We start from the raw sequence: 23023 nt of genomic DNA on the forward strand, positions 1-23023 counted from the left end.
AAAGGGGATGAAAACTCAGTCCCCTTCATCAAGCATTCACAGTCTAGTGTAAGAGGTGGACAAGGCAGACCCAACAGAGCACCATGAGAGGCAGTATACACCATGGTTAAGAGCTCTGGAGCCAGAACACACAACTCCAAATCCTGTGTGACCTTGGACAAGTCAGACCCTTCTGGGTCCCCATGTCCTTATCTGTAAAATGGGGATGACAGCAGTGCATACCTCATAGTAGGTCTCGTATAAAGTCTAATTGAGTTAGTACATGCAAAGTGTTTAAAATGTGCCTTGCTGTGAAGTCCTGCTTGCTGGTTTTTGTCAATATTAACATGACAAGAAAGGTGCAGAGGACATTAGGGGAGAGGCCAGGAACCCAGACAAAACTAACAGCCCCTGAGACCTGCAGCTTGCCTTCTGCAACAGGAGCAGATCCAAACAGAGGATCCTGAGGCCTTTCTAATGTGAGAGCCGTGATCTGGAGGTGCCATCCAGTGGGCACCTACAGAGCACCATGAGCACCAGGCACTGAGCACAAAAGTAGTCAGGAGAATTCCTTCTGCCTTGGAAATGTAGGTTGGAGGGAGGGAGGATCCTGTTTCACTTGGAGTCACCACAGGTTAGACAACATCTTACAGCCAAGGGACTCAGTTGACAGTAGCTGGAGGGTGATCCCCATGCTCAGGCAGGACCCCCTCCACAACTCAAGGGCCCCCAGAACGTAGGAGTTACATCCTCCCTCTCTGTGCATCCCTCATCCTCCCCACCCACTCAATGTCACCACTCTATTTCTGGGCATATTTTCCTCTTTAGTTTGAACTGCCACCAAAAGCCTGTGGGTTGGCACATACATCTGCTCTCTTGGTCAGAAGAACTACCCACCCCACAGCACATGCCAGCTGGAAACTCTCAGAGGGCTGTTGGCCAAGGCTTTCGGGAATATAGCCCTGTCCATGAATGTTCAAGTTAAGAATGTACACTAGGTGACACATGAAGAATGCTGGAGCTTGGGGCAAGGCTGGTAGCAGCCTAGGCAATGACTCAGGAACTAGCAGGCCAGGAGAGAACAGGCCAACTCATTATTGTGCAATGCAGACCATACCCTCCTCTCAACCACCAATCAGGAGGTGGCCCTGCCCATGTGGATCCCCCTCACCATGCATACCTGGAGGGGACAGTCTCCAGCTCATGATCTTCCAGTACTCATATGCCATATAGGTGACTGACTATGGAAAAGGGAGAAATGACTGAGCAAATTCAGAAGGTTCCCAGGGGGGTCTATCTTGTGTTGTCTTTACTCTCCACTAATTCTTGCCTCCTCCTGTCTCCTGAACTCCAATTAGGGGGGAAAACAGTGCGGGGCGGTGGGGGTGGGGGGGCGAGGGGACAGCTGGGGAGGGATCAAGCCCTTGAAAAAGGCTGGAGGCTAATTTCAAAACACTGGACCTAGCCAGCAGCCCTCAGCAACTTCCAGCTCAGCCACCCTATGTTCCTAGGGCTGAAAATATCTGAGCATTTGATGAAGCAATTAAATTTAGCCCTGGCAAACGTGGGCCTGGTCTAGGTGCTAGAAGCAGCAGAGTGGACCCACAGATTTATCCATCACAGGTGTAAGAGCTTCCAGCTACATACAACAGCCACTGTGATGACTATGAAGACACCTGGAAGAAAGTAGAGTAAGGGAAGGGAGATGGAGCGGGGTGAGGTTCAGGCTCAAAGGCAGGTCTCATCTCGCAGTAGTATTGCCAAGACCCATCAGCCCAGTGCTGCTATCAGCAGAGACCAAGCAGGAAGCATAGATGAGTAAAACATAAAGATGGAAAGCAAAGGGAATGGTGGGGATTGGGATGAACTTCATAGTAAATGTCCCATCTAAAACTATTGAAATTTCTATTTTTAAATAACACTATGTTGGCCAAATAAAATCTTGCATTAAGTCTGCAGACCTTTAGTGTTATACCTGCCTAGCTGTGTGGAGCAGGCAACGCATGGCTACTATTTTACTATCAGCCATTCATTCTTTATTTCTTCAGTCACCTGTTAAAACACAAACAGACCTTGGTCTTTAAGATTTCTTAGCTAATTCAGTTATTCTTACAGATGCCTTTGTTTAAGAAAGAAGAAAGAAAATAAAAGAAAAAGAAATAATCAGCATGCATAAATAAATTGATAAATTAGCATTTTTTTAATATCTTCAGAATCAATTAAATGTTACCTGTATAAAGTAGCAGTTGTTGAATGCAAAGAATACTTTGCTCGGAGTCAGATAGGCTCGAATCTAAATCCCTGTTCTGCCATCCACTAGGAAATTAATCTCTCTTAAACTGCAGCTTTCTTTTTGGTAGAATGGAAATAATAGGCCTATCTTGGATTGCTATGAAGAAATAACCCAGGACGATGTTTAACAAGAGATAATTCATGCTCAATAAATGTTGCACAAACTTTAATCATCTGAGAGCCAGATTTTGTAAGACAGTAACTAAGAGTAAGAGGGGAAGAGGAAGGCGATGAGCCAGCAGCTCTTCACCAAGCCAGAGCTTTTCTGAAACCTGAGACAGACCTTATTTAGAGTTCAAGGGCTTCTGAGCCACAAGGGACCACACTACCCCCCTGTGCCCATTTGCCGCACTGCAGCAGCAGTGCTTAGTCTGAGTTGCGCGTCGCATTTCTCTCTTAGCGTTTGAGATGGGAGTATCAATCAGGTTTGCGGACATACTTCGCCATTGTTTCTACTTCATGCGAGCCCCTCATGCAGTCTTGTGCTGATCTGGGTGGTTGTTGAAGGTAATTATCTGAGACTGTAACAGCCTAATTTGTACAATCACCCAAGCAAGGCTGCCGGTACTGGAGAGCATTTGTTTAAGTTCCCTGATTAAGAGCTAATACAGATTGCCAGCTCTGACGGTGTACTGGAATCCCCTAGAGAGATTTTAAAATAAATATCTTTTTGTACATTGCACCCTCTCTCCAGACTATGGAACCAGAATCTCTGAGGGTGGGCTGGAGAATCCATATTAAAAAAAGAAAAAGAAAAGAGAAAAGAAACACACACACACACACACACACAAACAAAAAAAACTCCTGAAGGGGTCTCAGGTTCAGTCAATTGTTTGAACCCCTTATTATGCTGCCCTCAGCTACCTCTTGGGACTGTGTTGGCTTGGCAAGTAACTCAAATAAGAAAAGGACAGTACTGTCTGCACTGAAAATTAGAGTTTGTGTGGAGCTGGAAAAGCGAAGGGTGAGCAACCAGGTGAGAGGCATTAGACAGAGAGCGAGAGAACAAAAAAGAGAAAGAGACACCACGACATCATAGAGAGAAAGGCAGAGAAAGGAGAAGGGAAACAGGTACACACACAGAGAAAGATGTGGAAGAAAGAAGGGGGAGAGGAAGAGACAGGCAGACAGACAGACAGACAGACACAGAGAGAAACAGAGACAGAGACAGAGAGACAGGGAGAGACAGAGACAGAGAGAGGTGGGGGAGAATGGAAAAAGGAAGGCACATTCTCATGACTGTGACAGCATTTTTGTATGGCAAAAGATAACCTAAACCAAATTAATGGACAAATTCTAGATTAAGAAAAAATTTTTCAATCTAGACATAGGGTGACTATCACAATATGCAAAAAGCTTACATATTGACAAAGATACAAACAATACAATAGAGAGATGAGCAAAGATATGAAAAGAAAATCCAAATAGCCAACACAAGATGTGCGTGAGTTCACTAGTGGTTTGGGAAACACATATTATTATTTTATACCTATGAGATTGGCAGAAATCTGAAAGTCACTTACTTATTGCCAGATAGGTTATAGGAAAAATTATTTTTTAAAACCTTGATGGTAAAAATATAAATTGTTATAAAACTTAGAAAAGCTATCTGACACCATCTAACAAAATTTATCACTCGTCATTCAATCCACCAATTCCATTCTTGGGACTTGTTGTCCTAAAGACAAAAATAACAGTATATGATATTATGTTCAAGAATGGTAACTGCGGAATTATTCATGGTAACAAAAACATTGGTAACAAAGAGAAAGTTGTTAAGAAGGTACTGTTGAATGAATGTTGATACATTTGGCCCAGTTAATAAGATTTTATACAGCAATTAAAAGGTAAGTAAAAGCCATATCACAGTTGGAATTCAAGGAAAGAGGTATTTTTGTATAAAAAACAATAATAAGAAGAATGCTAAATTTATAATATTATATTTTTGTAAAACATAAACAATAAAAGTAACTCCTATCATGTGTGGGGTATATGTTTGTGTGTTACAGGGTTGACGTTCCATCAGTATACAGTGAGAAAGCCACAATGGACATTTCAAGTGGTGCTCATTCAGAGTAGTTATACTATGCCATATTTGTTTCTACATATTTTGAATGGCACTCTTGCATATATGTGTTCATATTATTGTGTATGAGTACATAAGAAAATGGAGAAAAGTACAGATAGGTACATAGTGGGTTGTTAATATGGATTACTTATCCATATTAACTTAGGAAGGAAAGGGAGCCCACTGTGGGTGGGGGAAGAATGAGAGGGGTAGCCAACCTAATAAAGAAAAGAAAGAACAGAGAGCAGTAAAAAATGTAGAACATAATAATTATGCTATGCACTTATGTAAAATTATATATATACATATATATGTCTTTATATATACATAATTTCTCATAATAGTTAAGAGCTTATATTATTACCTCTACAGCTGGGTCCTTGTGTGTGCTCCCAAGTGCAGCAATGAGAGTGAGTCCAGCAAATGGAGTGCTCTCAAAAAAACAGACCAGGGTCTGTGGACAAGGGAGAAACCATAAACTTAGTGTGTAATGCCACCTTCTGGAAAACAAAAGAGGTTTCCAGCAGCCAGCCTGGTGAATTGTAAGAACCAGAAAAGATAAACAAGCTCAAGAATTCTACCACAAGAGGGAGCAAGAAGTGTGGACCAGGTGTATCCACACAGGTTGAAAAAAAAAAAAAAAAACGAATATATAGTACCAACAAACAGTATATCTCACCAGAAGGCAACTAGATTTGAAGAGGTATCTGCTACTTCAAATGCAAAAGCAGCAACACAAAACTACAAGGAACATGAAGAATCAAGGAAGTATGTCATCCTTAAAGATAACAATAAAATTCTCCAATAAGCAAACTCGAAGGCATGGATCTAGCTGATAAAGAATTCAAAATAATTGTTTTGAGAAAATTCAACAAGCTACAAGACAACAGAAAGACAATTCAATGAAATGAAAAAAGCATTACATGAACAAAATGAGAAATTTAACAGACGTAGAAATAATAAAAACAACCAAACAGAAATTCTGGAGCTGAAGAATTCAATTAATGAAATGAAAAAAAAAAATCAATAGAAAGCATGTAGAGCAAAGTAGACCAAATTGATGATGGAATAAGTAAGCTAGAGGAAAGAAACTTAGAAGTAACCCAATCAGAGGAGGACAACAAAAAGAACCCCCAAAGCCTATATGACTTAGAGGACTCCACAAAATATTAGAATAAGTGGAGTTTTAGGAGAAGCAGAAAGCTTATTAAAAGAAATAAGAGCTGAGAACATCCCAAAGCTAGGAAGAGACTTGGACATTAGTTTAGATTTATTCATTAAACTAATAGGTCACCATATAATCTCAATGCAAAAAGATCTCCAAGACTCCAAGACATTATAGTGCAGCTGTCGAAAGTCAAAGATAAAGAGAGAATTCTAAAAGGAGCCTGAAAAAAAAAAAAGATTATAATCTGCAAAGGAACCCCCACAATGCTATCAGTGGTTTCTCAGCAGCAACTATATGGGCCAGGAGACAGTGCGGTGCCATATTCAAAGCGTTGAAAGAAAAAAATTGCCAGCCAAGAATACTCTATCCAGAAAAGTTATCCCTCATATATGAAAAAGAAATAGATTTTTCCAGACAAACAAAAGCTGAGGGAGTTCATCACCACTAGACCTGCCTTGCAAGAAATACAGTTCTCCAGGGTGAAATCAAAAGATGCTAAATAGTGACATAAAAACATAATAGTATATAACACAGCAAGATAAATATACAGTCGGATATAGAAAACTCTAATTCTGTAATGGAGTAGTGTGTTAACCACTTAACTGTAGTATACAGGTTAAAAGAAAAGAGTATTAAAAATAACTACAAAGACTATAATTTGATAACAGAAAAACAATATAAAAAGAAGTAAATTGTGACATCTAAAATACAATGGGGGAAATTAAAGGGTAGAAATTTTGTATACAACTGAAGTTAAATTTTTATCAGCTTAAAAGGAACTGTTTTATCTATAAGATGTTTTATGTAAACCTCATGGTAACCACAAAGCAAAAACCTAGAGTAGATTCGCAAGTGGTAACTACAGAGAAAACAGAGCATATCACCACAGAAAATTACCAATTTTCAAAAGCTGAAAAATATAAAGAAGGAAAAACAGAATTATTAAACATCCAAGAAATGATAAATGAGATGGCATTAGTAAGTCAATACATATCAAAACTTACTCTAAACACAAAAGGATTGAATCCACCAACCAAAAAGCACTGAATGACTAGATAGATTTAAAAAAACAAGAACTAACTATACGCTGCCTACAAGAGACACTTCTGATTTAAGGACACACATAGGCTCAAGGTGAAGTGAGAGAAATAGATGTTCCATGCAAATGGAAACAAAAGAAAGCATGGGTAGTTATACTTACATCAAACAAAATAGACTTTAAGCCAAAGATGGTAATAAGAGACAAAGAATACCATTATATAATGATAAATAGGTCAATTCATCAAGAAGATATAATAATCATAAACATATACACACCCAACATCAAAACATTTAAATATAGTAAGCAAAACTAACAGATCTGAAGGGAGATGTGCAATACAATAATAGTAGGGGACTTAAATACCCCTCTTTCAGCAATAGATAGATCATTCAGACAGAAAACCAACAAAGAAATGGTGGGCTTCAACATATATTAAACAAAATGGACCTAACAGGCATTTATTTATAAAATATTCTATCCAACAGCAGCAGAATACATATTCTTCTCATGCTCAGGGAACACTTTCCAGGATAGATTATATAACAGGTAACAAAACAAGTCTTGACAAATTTAAGAAGACTGAAATAATCCCAAGTATCATTTCCTACCACAATGCTATGAAACTACAAATCAATAAGAGGAAAGCCAGAAAATTTACAAGCAAGTGGAAACTAAACAACACACTCCTGATAATCAATGGATCAAAGAACAAATCAAAAAATTTTTTAAATATCTCAAAACAGATAGAAATGGAAACATAACACACCAAAACTCTGGAATGCTGCAAAAGCAGTTCTAAGGGGTAAGGTTACATTTATATAATGCATTATATAAAGAAAATACAAAGATGTCAAATAACCTAACTTTATACCACAAGGAACTAGAAAAACAAGAACAAACTCAGCTCGAAGTTATAGAAGGAAGGTAATAACAACGATCAGAGCAGAAATAAATGAGATAGAGACTAGAAAAACAATATACAAGATCAATAAAACTAAGAGCTGGTTTTTTAAACAGATAAAATTGATGAACGTTTATCCTGACTAACCAAGAAAAAAAGAAGGCTCAAATAAATAAAATCAGAAATAAAGGAGATTTTGCAGCTGATACAATAGAAATATGTATGATCATAAGAATATAGGAACAATTATATGCCAACAAATTGGATAACCTAGAAGAAATGGAGAAATTTCTATAAACATACAACCTACAAAGACTAAATCAGGAAGATATAGAAAATCTAAATAGACCAATAATGAATAAGGAAATTGTATCAGTAATCAAAAACCTCCCAATGAAGAAAAGCCCAGAACCAGATGACTTTACTGGTGAATTCTACCAAACACTAAAGAATTAATACCAACTCTCTCAAGTTCTTCCAGAAAACTAAAGAAAGGGGAACACTCTCAAATTCTTTCTAAAAGGCCAGCATTACCCTGATATAAAACCAGATAAAGACACTACAAGAAAAGAAACTAAAAATCAATATTCTTGATGAATATAGATGCAAAAATTCTTAACGAAATATTATAAGCAAACAGAATTCAACAGTATATTAAAAGAATCATACACCATGGCTAACTGTGATTTATCCTTGGGATACAAGAATGATTCGACATATACAAATCAATAAATGTGATATACCACATTAATAGAATAAAATATAAAAATCTTATGAGCATCACAAGAATGCAGAAAAATTATCTGACCCAATACAACATTCTTTTATTATAAAATCCCTCAACAAATTGGATATAGAAAGAACATATCTTAGCATAATAAAGACCATGTACAACAAACGCACACCTAACACTATACTCAATGGTAAAGATTGAAAGCTTTTCCTCTAAGATCAGAAACAAGCCAAGGGTGTCCACTTTCACCACTTTTACTCGAGATAGTGCTGAAAGTCCCAGCAAGAGCAATTAGGTCAGAAAAAAAATTTTTTAAAAGCATCCAAATTGGAAAGGAAGACATAAAATTGTCTATTTGTAGGCGATATCTAATATAAAGACTCAACCAAAACACTGTTGGAAATAATCAGAATTTAATAAAGCTGGATATAAAATCAACATACAGAATCAGTTGCGTTTCTGTATATTAACAATGAATTATCTTTAAAAGATATAAAGAAAACTATCCCATTCACAATAGTATCATAAATAGTAAAATACTTAGGAACCAATTTAACCAAGGAGGTGAAAGAACTATACAATGACTATTACAAGACTTTGATTTAAAAAAAATCAAAGATGACACAAACAAATGGAAAGATATCCCATGTTCCTGGATTGAAAAAATTAATATTGTTAAAATGTCCATACTACTCAAAGTCAGCTGTAGATTCAATGCAATTCCTATAAAAAGTTCAATGGAATTTTTTCACAGAAGTATTAAAAAACAATCCTAAAAGTTTTATGAAACCACAGAAGTCCTGAATAGCAAAAAAAAGTAAAAATAAAAAATGAAAAATAAAAAATCCTGTGAGAAAAAGAACAAACTGAAGACACTGCATTTCCTGTTTTCAAACTATAATACAAAGCTGGAGTAATTAAAACAGTATGATACTAGAATAAAAATAGACACAGAGACATATAAAACAGAATAGAGAGCCCAGAAATAAACTGCTACATATACAGTCAACTAAGCACACCAAGAATATTTAATGGGGAAAGGATAGTCTTTTCAATAAATGGTGTTTGGAAAACTGACTAAGCACATACAGAAAAATAAAATTGTGACCACATCTTACGCCACTCACAAAAATTAACTCAAACTGGATTAAAGACTTAAACATAAGACTTGATACCATAAAACTCCTAGAAGAAAACATAGGGAAGAAGCTCCTTGACATCGGTCTTGGCAATTGATTTTTTTTTTTTTTTTTTTTTGGATAGAACACCAAAGGCACAAGCAACAAAAGGAAAAATAAACAACTAGGACTAAATTTAAAAAAAAAAAAAAAAAACTTCTGTACAGCAAAGAAAACAATCAACAAAATGAAAAATCAACCTATGGAATGGGAGAAAATATTTGCAAATCATATATTGAACAAGGGGTTAGTATCCAAAATATTTAAAGAACTCATACAAGTCAATAACAATTACCAAAAAGGAAAAATAAAAAGAAAGAAAACAATCCTGTCAAGAAATGGGCAGAGGAACATAATAGACATTTTCCATCTGATTTATTTTTAGATTTCTATCTTCGATATCACTGATCTTTTCCTCTATTTGGTCAACGCGATTTCCCAAGCTTGCTATTTCATTTTTCATCTCTTGCAGAGTATTCTGCATCTACAGAAGTTCTATTTGGTTCTTTTTGAGAGTTTCAATCTCCTTGCTAAAGAACTCATTCTGCTCATATACATATTTTTTCAATTCCTGAAATTGCTGATATGAATTTTTTTGGATCTCATTGAGTTTTTTCAGAAGTGCCATCCTGAATTCTCTGTCATTTAAGTCACATATCTCTATATCTGTAAATTTCTTTTCTAGAGATTTTTCTCTTTCTTTCTAAGATGCCTTGTCACCTTAGTTGTTCATGGTGTTTAATTTCTCCCCTGGACATTAATGAAAGTGTATGCTGCTTTTTTCCAGAAAGAAGATATATTTTTATAAAGGTCTCTCTTTAGCTTGTTTTAAAGAAGGCATTTTTCTTTTGGTTTCCAGTATGGCGTCTGAGTCCCTCAATCCCTGCTTTATATAGCCTTAATAATGCCTTTTTTTTCTTATAGATATTCAATCATACTCGCTATCCTCAGTCTCAGTCCCTGTCAGTGTTAGTATCAGTTTAAGTAGCATTTACGCAGATTCTCCTGGGGCTCTGCAGTGTTTGGTCTCAAAGAATATGGGGAGAGGGGCACATTGGGTTGGGGGATGGGGGATGCAGCTCAGCCTTGCCTTTTGCAATGTGACTGGTAATAATCAACTGTTCCTTCTCTGCCATCCCCGCTTCTCTGCCATACCCACTTCTCTGCTTTTTGCAATGTAAATATGAGCAACTAATTGTCTATTATTTCAATAAAGTCATGGAAAAAACCTTAAATTTCAAAAATAGAAAAAACTAATACATGCTGATACAGCTCTGAATAGAGGTTATCTTGTGTGAGGTGAGGTGGTGAGGTGGTAGAATTACTGAGAAAGGGCAGGAGGGAAGATTCTGGGATACTTATATTGCTTTATGTCTTAATCTAGTGGAGGTTACATTTGTATGCTGACCTTATAAAAATATATCAAGCTATACTATGATTTATGAATATATGTTAAACTATAATTTTTAAATCCTACCTTTGAAATGGGCATGCAAAATAAGTCAAGCACTAACTAAAGTCATCCCCTTGAAAACCTTTGTTTTGATGACTGTAAAACTAATTTTTTTAGTTTTTATATCTGATATTAAAAGTGACCTTAAGTAACAGTTAAAAAATAAAATACACTCTGTATATGCACATGTATAGAAAGATCTCCAACATGTTATTAAATTTTAAAAATAAAAGTTCAGAAAAATGACCAAAGAATACACAGGCAAAGAAATCCATAGGAAAGGAGATGCAAACTGTCAATAAATATAAAATCATGCTCAACCTCAGTAGTAATTAAGGATTTCTAATTAAAACAATACAAGATACCATTTCACGCTCAAAAAATTGAAAAAAATTCTATATGATAATGGCAAGTGTTTACAAAAATGTAGACAAGCAGTAACTCTTACACATTAGCGATACTATCGTTTAAAAGTAGTAAAGAGACCTGACCCTTGAAACTTCTGCCTAAGACAGCTGACAGTATAGAGGTGACAGGACCATTTTATTTATTTGTTTGTTTGTTTTTGACAAAGTTATGACATTGTAGATCACACATAGGCTATGAATTTTAACAAAGTACTTGAAAAAAAGGCTTTCATGACATCCAGGTGGAGAATATGAAGCTATGCAGGTTGACATTTTAAACACTAGGAGCATCCTCAGCTGGCTAAATAAAGAGTTCAAATTGATTAATCAGCTAATACCAGCCAAAAGGAGTCTAGACTGGGCCCTTTCAATGTCTTGAGTGACAAGATGAATGGACTGCTCATCCTATGAGCAGATTCTTCATTCCATAGTGCACATCCAACTGAAAAGATTAAAAAAGACTGGGCAGATAAAATGGATATGTCCATAAACAAAGCAGAATGTTGTAAGCATTGATGTGAAGCCAAGTGTTTGAGTACAAAATTTCAATGGGATGAGTGCAGAATAGGAGGGATGTGGTTTATCAGCAGTTTATGTGAAAAAGAACTGGGAGGATTTTGTGTATTTAAGATCAATATGAGTCAACAATATGGTGTGGTTATCCTCCCCCTACCACCCACCAAAAAAAGATCTATTGTAGACAAAGCTATGTTATAAGTTTTATGCCATTTAATAGTTAAACTATGAAGCAGGTATTAAAATCCCCATTTTTCATAATAAGAGACTACAGCTCAGGCAGGTAGCACAGCATATAAATGGCCAAGTCAGAACGCAAGCTCATGTCTCTAAATATAAAGCAGTGGCCCTTGCCTATGACATTCTACCACTTCCAATTAGAGGGTGGCCAGAGAAAGGCCAAGCTAGGAGAAATGTCCCAGCAGCGAGGATCCCTGGGAACAGAACTCCTGCAGCAGATACACTCAGTGCTTGGTACCTGCCTATGTAGTATGATTTCAGGAGTTAAACTAATCACTGGGCCCAGGAGGCTGACATAAACTAATCAACAATTGGTCATGAAGATAGAAAATAATAATGAAAACTATGAACAATTTAATAATCATATAGTGACAATTAGTAAATAATAGTCAATAAATAACTTGACATCTTATAGAGACACCTACCATTGCCTCATCTAAGTCCTCTGTGCCCACTCTGTTTACCACCTAGATTTTAGCTGAGCTTCGCCTATGACAAAAAAAAAAAAAAAAAAAAAGCAGACAGAACTCTAGGGTCACCTTTGACCTAAGCTAGAACTCAGAGAAGCTCAAAGTAGGGAGGCTAGGTACGCTGAACTTGAACTCTCCAGTTAGGAGAGTTCACTCAGGTGTTTCCAAATCACCAGCACAAGGGAAAATTAACACTAAACAATCCAGCAGGAAGTGGCCCTAGTCAGTTTCAAGAGACTAAATCTCAGGAATTTTTCTTTATCCATTGCAAAGGAGAAAGCCACTTAATCTTTGAGGGAGCTAGATGTGAGCCTGGAGTCACTAGCCACCATTTTGCCACCTCACGAGGATGATCTGCCTGGTATAAAGGTTACAGAGAGGAAAGTGTTGCTGGGAGCTATAGAGAAAATCCTGGGGTGAATGATATTTGTACTTGTTATATATTGCTATGTTACAAATTTCCTCAAAATATAGCAGCCTAGAGCAACACACATTTATTAGCACACAATAGCTGTGGATCAGGAATGCAGGGCGGCTTAGCTATGTGTTTCTTATAAGGCTGCAGTCAAAACACTGACCAGGCCTACAATTTTCTGAAGGCTCCACTAGGGGAAGGACTGCACTCAAATGACTGACTGCAAGTCTCAGGGAACCCACGTCCAATCTCATTCACATGGCCAATGGCCTCAGGTTCTTGCTGGCTGTTGCCTGGAAACATCAGCTTCTTGCTACATGGGCCTCTTCACAGGGCTACTCACAACATAGCAGCTTGATTCACCCAGATCAAGAGATCTATGAGAGCATAAGAGAGCAATGGCAAGCAAGACTGAAGTCACAGTTCATTTGCAAACTGATCTTGTCACTTTTGCCATATTCTATCTGTTAGAAGCTAGTCCCTAGGCCCAATCTATACTCAAGGGAAGGGTACTACATAGAACATGAACACCAGGAACCATTTTAGAGACTGTCTAACACATCACCATTTGAGCCCCTGGAGCCAGCCATGCCTTAAGCCAGATATTTCCTGGTCTTTTCAGTTATAAGAATTAATACAGTCTCTCTTTGCTGAAATCAGTTTCTGTCATACCTTGTGTAGCCCAAAAAATCCTTTACCAATACTTTAATACACACACTGAAAGCAAACACTGTCATCAATAAAACTATGATAGCCGGGGTGAGGACATCGAGCTCTCCCTGCAGTGGAAGTGTAATCCAACCAGAATTCTTAAATGTCCTATATGATCCTTAATGGTATTTGTGGATTTGCTCTGCCTGGATTTATTCTAGTATTCTGAGATTCTTCTCAGCTATTTAGTATGACTCTGTCAGTGTGAGAACATGCCAAACTCAGAATTTTACTGCCAAAAATGATAGTGAACAGAATTAGAACCTCAGGAGTGCAATTAGTTTGACATGCTATTACACCTCAACCATGAACACAGAAGAAAAAGTCTGGAAAAAAATTAAAACTAAAATAAGTTTAGCTTGGTTAATGGCAAACAGTAAAATAAAATTACTACTCAAAATTTGATTATTTTTTGTTTGCAATGATGATTAAATGAAAATAATATTGGTGTACAAATGATATGAAAATTTGACAATCACTTGCATAATTTTAGCAAAAAAATAACCTACCATGTTTCTTTGGCTAATAAGCTATACTGTAGACAATACTGATACTTAAGAATTTTCCCTTCTATACCCATTCTTAAAATTTATTGTATTTAGCACCCAAACATGGTAATCAATGTCAGTTGTTTCCCAGACTCTCAAATGAAGAAAAAAAAACATAAATTGATTTGCTCTGGAAAATATATAATCTGTATAGTATTACCTAAATATATTCTTTTTAAAGAAAAATTTCAGTAGTTATGTTTTTAATATAACATTTTCATATGCACAGTGGTATTTATTCCACTTCTCTCTAAATCAAGTTGTTGAACTTGAGTGAGCTTCTGAATCATCTGGGATGCTTGTTAAAACACTGATGGCTGGCCCCACCCCTAGAGTTTCTGATAAAGTTGGTTTGGGGTAAGGACCTAGAATCTGCATGTCTTACAAGTTCCCAAGTGATGCTGCTACCAGTGTTTGGGGACCACAGCACGAGAACCAGTGCTCCAGGGTCTAAATGAACTTATTACTCTCAACAGCTACTTCAGGCCCTTGCTCATTCCCATAACCTCTGGACTCTCACCTCCCTTAGGTATTGCTAGTCATCCAACCAACACTTTTCTTTTTTACTGCTGAAATTTCTCCTAGCATCAAAGAAAGGTAACCCATGCATGCTACCAACTTCCTCAAATAATTTCAGATTTTCCAGTCACTGAAGGATTTATATAGTTTTTACTTTTAAAAAAGGCGGGGGGGGGGGGTATCACCTGACCTCTTACTTGAAGAGTAACAAAAATAATACTTACAGAGTTTAAAATATTAGCAAACAGTGTAGAATTTTAATTGATCCCCCTGAGAACTGTATTACCTAAATGATATTGCATTAATTAAATTAACAAATTTTTATTATGGTAAACAATTATCTGGAAAAATAAAATTGAAAAAGTTCAAACAAATTAAATTTCAGTGCCATTCAGAAACAATGATTTCTTAAATAAAATCTTTTTTCTATTTGTGCAACTAATTTATGTTTAGACAGAACCTAGACATGTAGTCAGACTTCAAGGAGAAAATATATTCAAAACAGATGAAATGGTTTGTTTTATTAGTTGCACAACAAAGAAATGTCATCCAATTCTATATATGTCAGTCTAAGAAAATCTGAAGTTGTCATCAACTGTAACTGAATGAACAGGAAAAAAATGTTCAAAGAAATTCTATATTTCTTTGTCATTATCCACCAAATGGCTAAAGCAAATTTTAGAAGCACTCAAAATGGAAGATGGAGAAACTTGTTTCAATGAGTTTCTAATGAAAACGCTGCAGCATTTATTTTGATCTCTGTTTGAAAAGGAATTGATCTGTTGATTTCTTGTTTTGATTTCTTCCCACATTTAGGATTCCTTTCTCTGGTGACTAAATAGGTGACTAGAATTTCCCATGGCAGGAACTGCTGTGTTTTCTACTCTGTATATACTTCTTCGTATGGGGTTGAGAATTCTGACTCAATAATATATAAATTGAGTCTCACTAACAAGCACTCACTAATTTACTCATTCATTTAGACATTTATTAAGTAAGCACCTGCTAGGTACTGGGGATGTAAACGTGAATAATATATGATCCTGTTCCGCAGTCTAGTGAAAGAGACAGTCACAAATGGATGGTTACAGGGGTCCAGGCCGAAGACGCAGATATGGTAGCCAGAGCACTTGGGTACTGGCCGCCATCATGGGACTGGAGGCTGTCACTATCGGGCTTTGTGTAGACTGAGAAGATAAGAAAGGATGGAAGCCTGGAGGAATGCCAACATTTAGGAAGAGAGGAACAAAGCTCACATGGTGAGGGGAAGGGAGTATGTCATAGAAGCCAAAGGAATCTTTTCAAGGAGGGATAATGCTCACTGTGTTAAATGCAATGGGGAGGTCCAGTCAAATAAGACCTGAAAATAATTGGTGGGATTTCGAGTTTACTGGCAGACTCAGCAGAGGTGGTGTCAGCAGAGAGGTGGAAAGAAGCTTGATGCCAGATTTGAGGAGCAGATATAAGATGTTGTAAAGGAGACAAGAAGAATTTTCCCTTACTAAAGAGATAATGAAAAAGCTTTCCAGGCTTGAGAAAGTGTTCCTCACTGATAGGAAAGGGCAGTAGAAGATTTACCATGAATCAAGTGAATCTTAATCTTCAGTCCCCTAACCTGAATGGACCCCTGCCATGCCCTTGGAAGGACCTTAGTAATTTCTTATTACATGGGCACATGTTTTTGTAAAATTTGCAACCCTAAGATATTTGAGCTGCTATTGGTTAAGAACACTGTCTCCACTGTGACCTTCCCTCCTTTCTACTTCTCCTCCTGCCATTTATGTTGGAGGATACACAGGCTTTGGGGGATCCAACTAGAGAAAAATCAGCGATATATTTGGTTTTAGTTTAGTGGGATATAATTATGTGGTTTGTGGTTACTCCCATATAGAGCTAAGCTGTTGTTACCTGTCCCAGTGTAAGAATGTCTTCCAGGAGTAATCTTACACTGTGACCTAGGGACCCATTCAGAGGTTATTTTTTTATTCTGTTTTTGTTTTTTTAATCTTGTGAGCATGCCTTGTGGTACCCAGCTCTGGAAATATGTGGGTAGTTAAGAAGAAACTAAATTTGAAATATATAGAACCAGAAGTTAGGAATTTCTTCCAACTTTCATAACTCATCATGAAGAAATTTATTAGTCAATTTCCCAAATTTTACAAGTTTGTGCTAAGCTTCTAAATGACACTACCAGTAACATATTGTGAAGCTGAGAGTAAAGGTGGGAGGGAGTTTTGATCAAACCATACTACTAAAAAGACAGATATTTTTATCCATCTTAGTCCATTCAGGGTACTATAACAAAAATAGCATAGACTTGGTGGCTTAAATGACACACATTTCTTTCTCACAGTTCTGGAGGTCAGGAAGTCCAAGATCAAAGCACTGACAGGTTCTGTGAAGCAGGCAGAGCCCACATCCTGCTTCATAGACATTTGTCTTCTCACTGAGTCCTCACATGGCAATGGCAGAAAGGCAAGAGAGCTCTCTGGGGCACTAATCCCATTCATGAGAGCCTGCCTTCATAACCTAATCACCCTCCCCTCCATTTAAATTAGAGTGGGAGTAACCCAAACATCGAATCCATAGCACCATTCTTCTGTCATGTCTTACAAAATGATATTATAACATCTTTTACATGTGAAGGTGTGCTCAGAGCGTGCAATCACAAATATAGGAAAAAAGTGTTGTAGTGGTACCTTGGGCAATTAATGTTATTTCGTTAATTTGCTGAATTTTTATGACATTTCTGGTATTTGTTAGCTTAAAATATTTTCAGTTTGTTATGACTTCTTTCATACTCTAAACAAATATTCACTTTCATAGATATCTAATTTTTATTCCTAATTTTGTATTCTTTTCTTTAGAGCATGTGCACATGCACACAATATATAAGCTTCAGGCCTCACAAAATCTCTATTTTGTCATGCCTTCATGGGAGGGGTCTGGAGAGAAGGAAAGTTCTCTAGAAGGAAAGACCTTATAAAAGTTCTCTAAGCACTGAGCTCCTAGGAAGAAGTTACATGTTAGGCATGGCACAAGGAAGTGACCTCCCCAGCAGCACTCATCATCATCACATTTCTAATCCCTCCAGGACCCAAGGCCAAGCGAAGATATCCAGGGGTCAGCAGATGCCTGTAGGAAATAATAGCTGTTTCCTGTACCACAGCAGGTGTTAAAATAAGTAGTGTTTTCAATATTCTCCTTAGAAGTGGAAAGACCTAAGTAAGGGTGAAGGCAGAGAAAACCCATGGGGTTTGACTATATCTAACTGATGTGGAGGCAAATGACTCTCTTTCATCTAGGCACTGCTCCCTTGGGCTTATGTATTTATGTACATGCTCATCATCTCTCTCCCCTACAACAATGTAAGCTCCTTAAGGTCAGTAACTTTGGCCATTAGTGTTAAGTCTGTGTAAAAATAAAAAACTCACAAACTTCAGAAACTTGATTCAACCTTGGTTAAGATTGTAGCTGAAGTCAGAGGCTATAGATTCCAAAAATGATTAAGGAACTTTAAGAAAATGAAAATACTATTATCATCAATGCTTTGAAAATACCAAGCCCAGAGCTAATCTTGAAGACACAATATAAAAATTAGCTAAGTTGGAGCGAAGGCCCATTAAAGCCAAATCATAAAGTTGGGTTCTTATATTGCCATAATCATTCTTGTGAAATTCTATTGTAGTTGCAATGATTTACTGTTACATAATTCTCACCCTAGAGAGCACTATGACATTTGTTTTACCTTTTGCTGTAAAAATTGAATTTACTCATTGTACATTTGTTATGGAAAATTTGGTTTACCATAACTCCTGTGTTGTTTATTCCATTATCTATAAGTTCCTTGATCTTATTACAATCAACCAAGCCAACACCATAAAAAGTAGCATAGATTTACTTGGGATTAGAAAGGGCAATGTAAATTTCTCCTTTTCACATAAGTCATGTAAGTTTTTATGTGTTTTGTTCTGTTTTTAATGACAATAATATAAGAATTATTGACCATTTTCTTCCAGCTAGGTCCTAGTATCTAGAAGAGCATGAAGTACTTGGTAGGTATTTGGTAAATGTTTGTTGACTGACTTATTTGTTGACTCCTCGGTAACACCAAGAGGAAAAATATCTGTTAAAATAAGGGTCAAGTGGAGGTCAAAATGTTAGGGTGAACCTTTCTTTTAAGTCTCTGAAATATTTTTTAATTAATTTTCTTCTAATATTTAATTTAAATGACTGTACATTCTTTAAGCACACAATTTAGTATTGTAAAGGAGGCTGAATTCAGTCAGAGATGGAATGAAGCCATTAACTATACCCTTTAAAACTGTTGATCCTGATAACTGATTCCAGCATGCATAGGGTTAATCATCTTACACAGATGAAGCAGTAAATTAGGAGACCACAAGAAGGTAACAAAGGGCAGGCATTTATTGCAGAGCCATGAAATTCTAGTGATGTGGTAGGAATGACCCGATTCATATTTAGGCCCACGATGTATGAGCTAAAGGACAGAGAACATTTTCCCAAAGAACTGAAGAAGACAGAGCTGGGAAATTTAAAAAGTTTAATCCAAAGCAGCAAAGAGAATAGATAGGTAGAAAACACTTAAAAGTCATGAATTCGGGGATCAGAGAACAATAATGTTACTAGAAATGTTAAATGTAGGGCTGAAAACATTAAGGACCATGGAGAATATAAAACCAAGGTCATAAATCACTAGAAATTCAAGATTTTGAGTATAGAAAGCAGAGGATATATGGTCCAGTAAACCTGAGCTGCCACTCTCAGCCTGAGCAAACTGAAGTGATCTCACATTTCTGAACTGAGTCCTGTGGTAAAGAAAAAACATTTTAGGTAACTGGGGTTTCTCTAACTTCCTGCACTGCTTGTCATCCTAGAAGTCAGTAGCCACTTACTGTGTGATCTCAACATCTCTATCTCTTAGTTTCCTCATTTGTTAAACAGACATAATAACAGCCCAAGGTAGTTGCTGTCATATGAAGGATTATGAAAGATTCAATATAGACCTCATATTATGGAAGACTCAATAAGGCTCATCCAGACAAAGAAGAGTGAACATTTCCATTGTCAAGCTGGCAGTTTACAATGTACTCAACAAGCCAAACCTGAAGTTACATGATTCTTGACAAAATTTGGTTGGAGGGTGGTGATGTAAATATTTGCTTTACTTCAAATTTTTTTACTTAAAATGAGACTTTATTAATATTTTTATTATTCAACATCAAATTTCTATTAAATTTTAGTTAAATAAGTATTATTTAAATTAATTAAATGAGATGGGCACAAAGGACCTAGAGCAGACTTTGGTAAATATTTTTATCTGTCAGTTATTTTTGTTAACAAAACACTCAAAACAATAATAATTGTTCAAAACAATAATAATTAGTTAAGTCTCACTTATCTGGCAGTCAGCTGGGGAGTTCGCTAATCTAGGCTAGGTTTGGCTGGGCAATTCTACTAGTCTTAGTTAGCTCACTCACACATCTGTAGCTGGCTAGAGACTGAATAATCTAGGCTTAATTTAGCTCAACTACCCTTATCTTTTCATCTTCCTGAGATTACCAAACCAGTCTTGGCACGTCCCTTTCATGGAAGAAGCAGAAGTACAAGAAAGCAAGTGGAAACACATGAAAACTCTTGAGGTCCAGGATTGGAACTGGAGAACCATCACTTCTGCTTCGTTCCATTGGCCAAATCAAATCATATGCCCAAGTCCAGATTCAAGGATGGGGAAACAGAATCTGCTATCTGACATATTCTATGTGTCTTTTTTTCTTAATTATCTCCAACAACTTGAACCATGGTCCCCAAACTTTTTGGCACCAAGGACAGGTGCTCCTATGAGAATCTAATGCTGATGATCTGAGGTGGAGCTGAGGTGGTGATGCTAGCGCTGGGGAGCAGCTGCAAATACAAATAAAGCTTCGCTAGCTCACCTGCCATTCACGTTCTGCTGTGCAGCCTGGTTCCTAACAGGCTACAGACCAGTACCAGTCCACAGCCCAGGAGTTGGGGACCCCTGAATAGAATATGAGTGCTCTAAGAATAGGGATCTTATCTATCTTATTCCTATTGCATTGGTGAGGAAATTAAGGTATGAAGAGGTGGAAAAGGTATAAAATGGTAGAGCCAGAATAAAAACAGTCTGGCTCTAAAGTTCATACTATTAATTATTACACTATATTACCTATCCTAATATAATAAGTGCAAGTAATTGGATGCAGTAGAAGATTCTGGGCCCTAAATTAGATCCTAATATTGTAGTGCTTTTCTAATGAAGCCAGAATATCTACTGGAAGCATCAAATCACTGTTTATTATTAAACGAGATGGTAACAGGGAAAGAAGCATTAAGAAAACTGCACTTACTAGAAAGGCCAGAAGAGTCCATGAGACAACCTAGAAAAGTCATCTTTCCATCTCTCTGCCTCCAAGCAGCGCTGAACATCAGCCTCATTAGGAACACTACAATCAGCTGTCATTTTTAGTCTTTAGAGACTATTTTCACAACCACCTCTGGATACGTATGTCTCATAATTTTGTCAGCAAGTTTTCTTAATATGAGACCTTAATTGTTCAATTTAACTGCACTGTGACTTGAATTAGCTCTTCTTTGTTAAGCTTAAATAAAGGGTTGCAAACTGGCAGACTGTGGGCCAAAACCAGCCTACAGAATATTTTGTTTTGCCTGCACTGACAAAGGTGTTTCCAATAGTTAAAAATAAGGATAGTTACATTAAAATTTGAGCTGTTGTTGAAATAAGTTCTCTGAAATAATTTGGTTATATTCAGAATCTTTAATTTTTAAAAGTTTGATGGAGCCACCTATAAAACCTTCTGAACTTGATGTTTTCTTTGGGGATGATGTTAAGTGATTCAAGTTATTTAAAGATCATAAGACTATTCATTTTTTCTATTTATTATTGTGTCAATTTATGTGTTATATATTTCTATGAATTTAGTCATTTAAATTAAGTCTTCAAATGTATTGACAAAAGTTGTTCACAATATCCTTTTATTATCATTATGTCTATAGCATCTGTACTTCTGTTTCTCTTTTCATTCTTATTGTTTATCTATATCTTTTCTTTTTTTGTGTAAAGTAATTTTGCCTAAAGTCTATCTTACTGCTATGAACCAATTTTGTTTCTCTTCTTGATTATATATTTATTTATGTTAATAGTTCTGTTCTTATTATTTCTAAAGTGTTATTTTTATTTGGGTTTGATATACTAGGTTTATTATTAAATTTTTGAAGTTAGAATCTTAGATTATTACAGTTGATCTTCTCTGAAATAAAAATTTAAGATGTAAATTTTTGAATATCATTTTAACTGCATCTCACAAGTTTTATATTTAGTGTTATATTGCTCAATTCTAAATTTACATCATTTTTTCTTTGACTCATGATTTGTGGTGGATTTGGTAAATTGGCATTTATCATCAATGTAAAGCTTCCAATCCTTCAGAGCCTGGAAACATAAAAGCATCATATGTCTGACTCCCTTGCAGCTACAATTCTAGATGTGACTTAAGTTCTTCCATTGGATGCAACAACATGATTTGAAAGGTATAACAAAAGAAAGCCATTGAGACAGTCTTTAAAGATGAAAACATAGCAGCCTCCTGAGCTCCCCTCTTCCTACCGATACACTGGATGAATAGCTACACATGGAGCAATTCCCTCTGAAAGAAATCCAGAAAATACCCGAGCGATACTTATTCACTGGGAAAACAAGAAAATATACAATAAATATGAGTAAGAAAGGCTGAGAAACACTCTCGCCATAAACTCCACCACAGCATACACCTGGAGGAAACCCCCAAATCCAAGCTTCTCCCTGAGAAGCGAAAAAGTTGGACCCCACAATTTGAGGTTCAACTTTTAAGATTCCCACTCAAGTGCTCATTCCAGCAGCACATATATTTAAATTTGAACAATATGGAGGAGATTAACATGGCTCCTATGTAAGAGTGACATGCAGATTTGTGAAGTATTCTATATTTTTGCAAAGAAAATACAGTCAATAATATTGTAATAACTTTGCACAGTGAAAGATGATTACTAGACTGTGCAGAGAAAGAAAGATGGCCATAGTCAGGCTCCCATAGTCAACACCCTTAGCAGAAGTGACTCAGCACTTCTCCCCTTATGAAACCATGTATCTGGTACACATGCACAGGCTTCTATTATCTGGTAGTATGCCACTATTGTTTAATCTGTGTACAAAAGGCACTGCTGCTTTTTGCAGTTGGCTGTGCACTGGCTGGAATAAAGAGTTATGTCACAGTTGCCTATAGCTCACTACATTTTCTTCCAACTGCCCAAGCCTTGTACCCCTTACCTCAGAACCGTAAATTTG

The 23023-nt window shown here is 36.6% G+C and overlaps 1 non-coding gene across 1 annotated transcript; it reads left to right on the forward strand.

The window, feature by feature from the left end:
* Positions 1 to 22562: 22562 nt before the first annotated feature.
* LOC118610860 lies at positions 22563 to 22669 on the forward strand. Its single transcript, XR_004954123.1, has one exon. It is a non-coding gene; the product is annotated as a U6 spliceosomal RNA (small nuclear RNA).
* The last annotated feature ends 354 nt before the right edge of the window (positions 22670 to 23023 follow it).

Source organism: Rousettus aegyptiacus, unplaced genomic scaffold (genome assembly GCF_014176215.1).
Source record: "Rousettus aegyptiacus isolate mRouAeg1 unplaced genomic scaffold, mRouAeg1.p scaffold_m13_p_13, whole genome shotgun sequence".
Classification (NCBI taxonomy): Eukaryota; Metazoa; Chordata; class Mammalia; order Chiroptera; family Pteropodidae; genus Rousettus; species Rousettus aegyptiacus.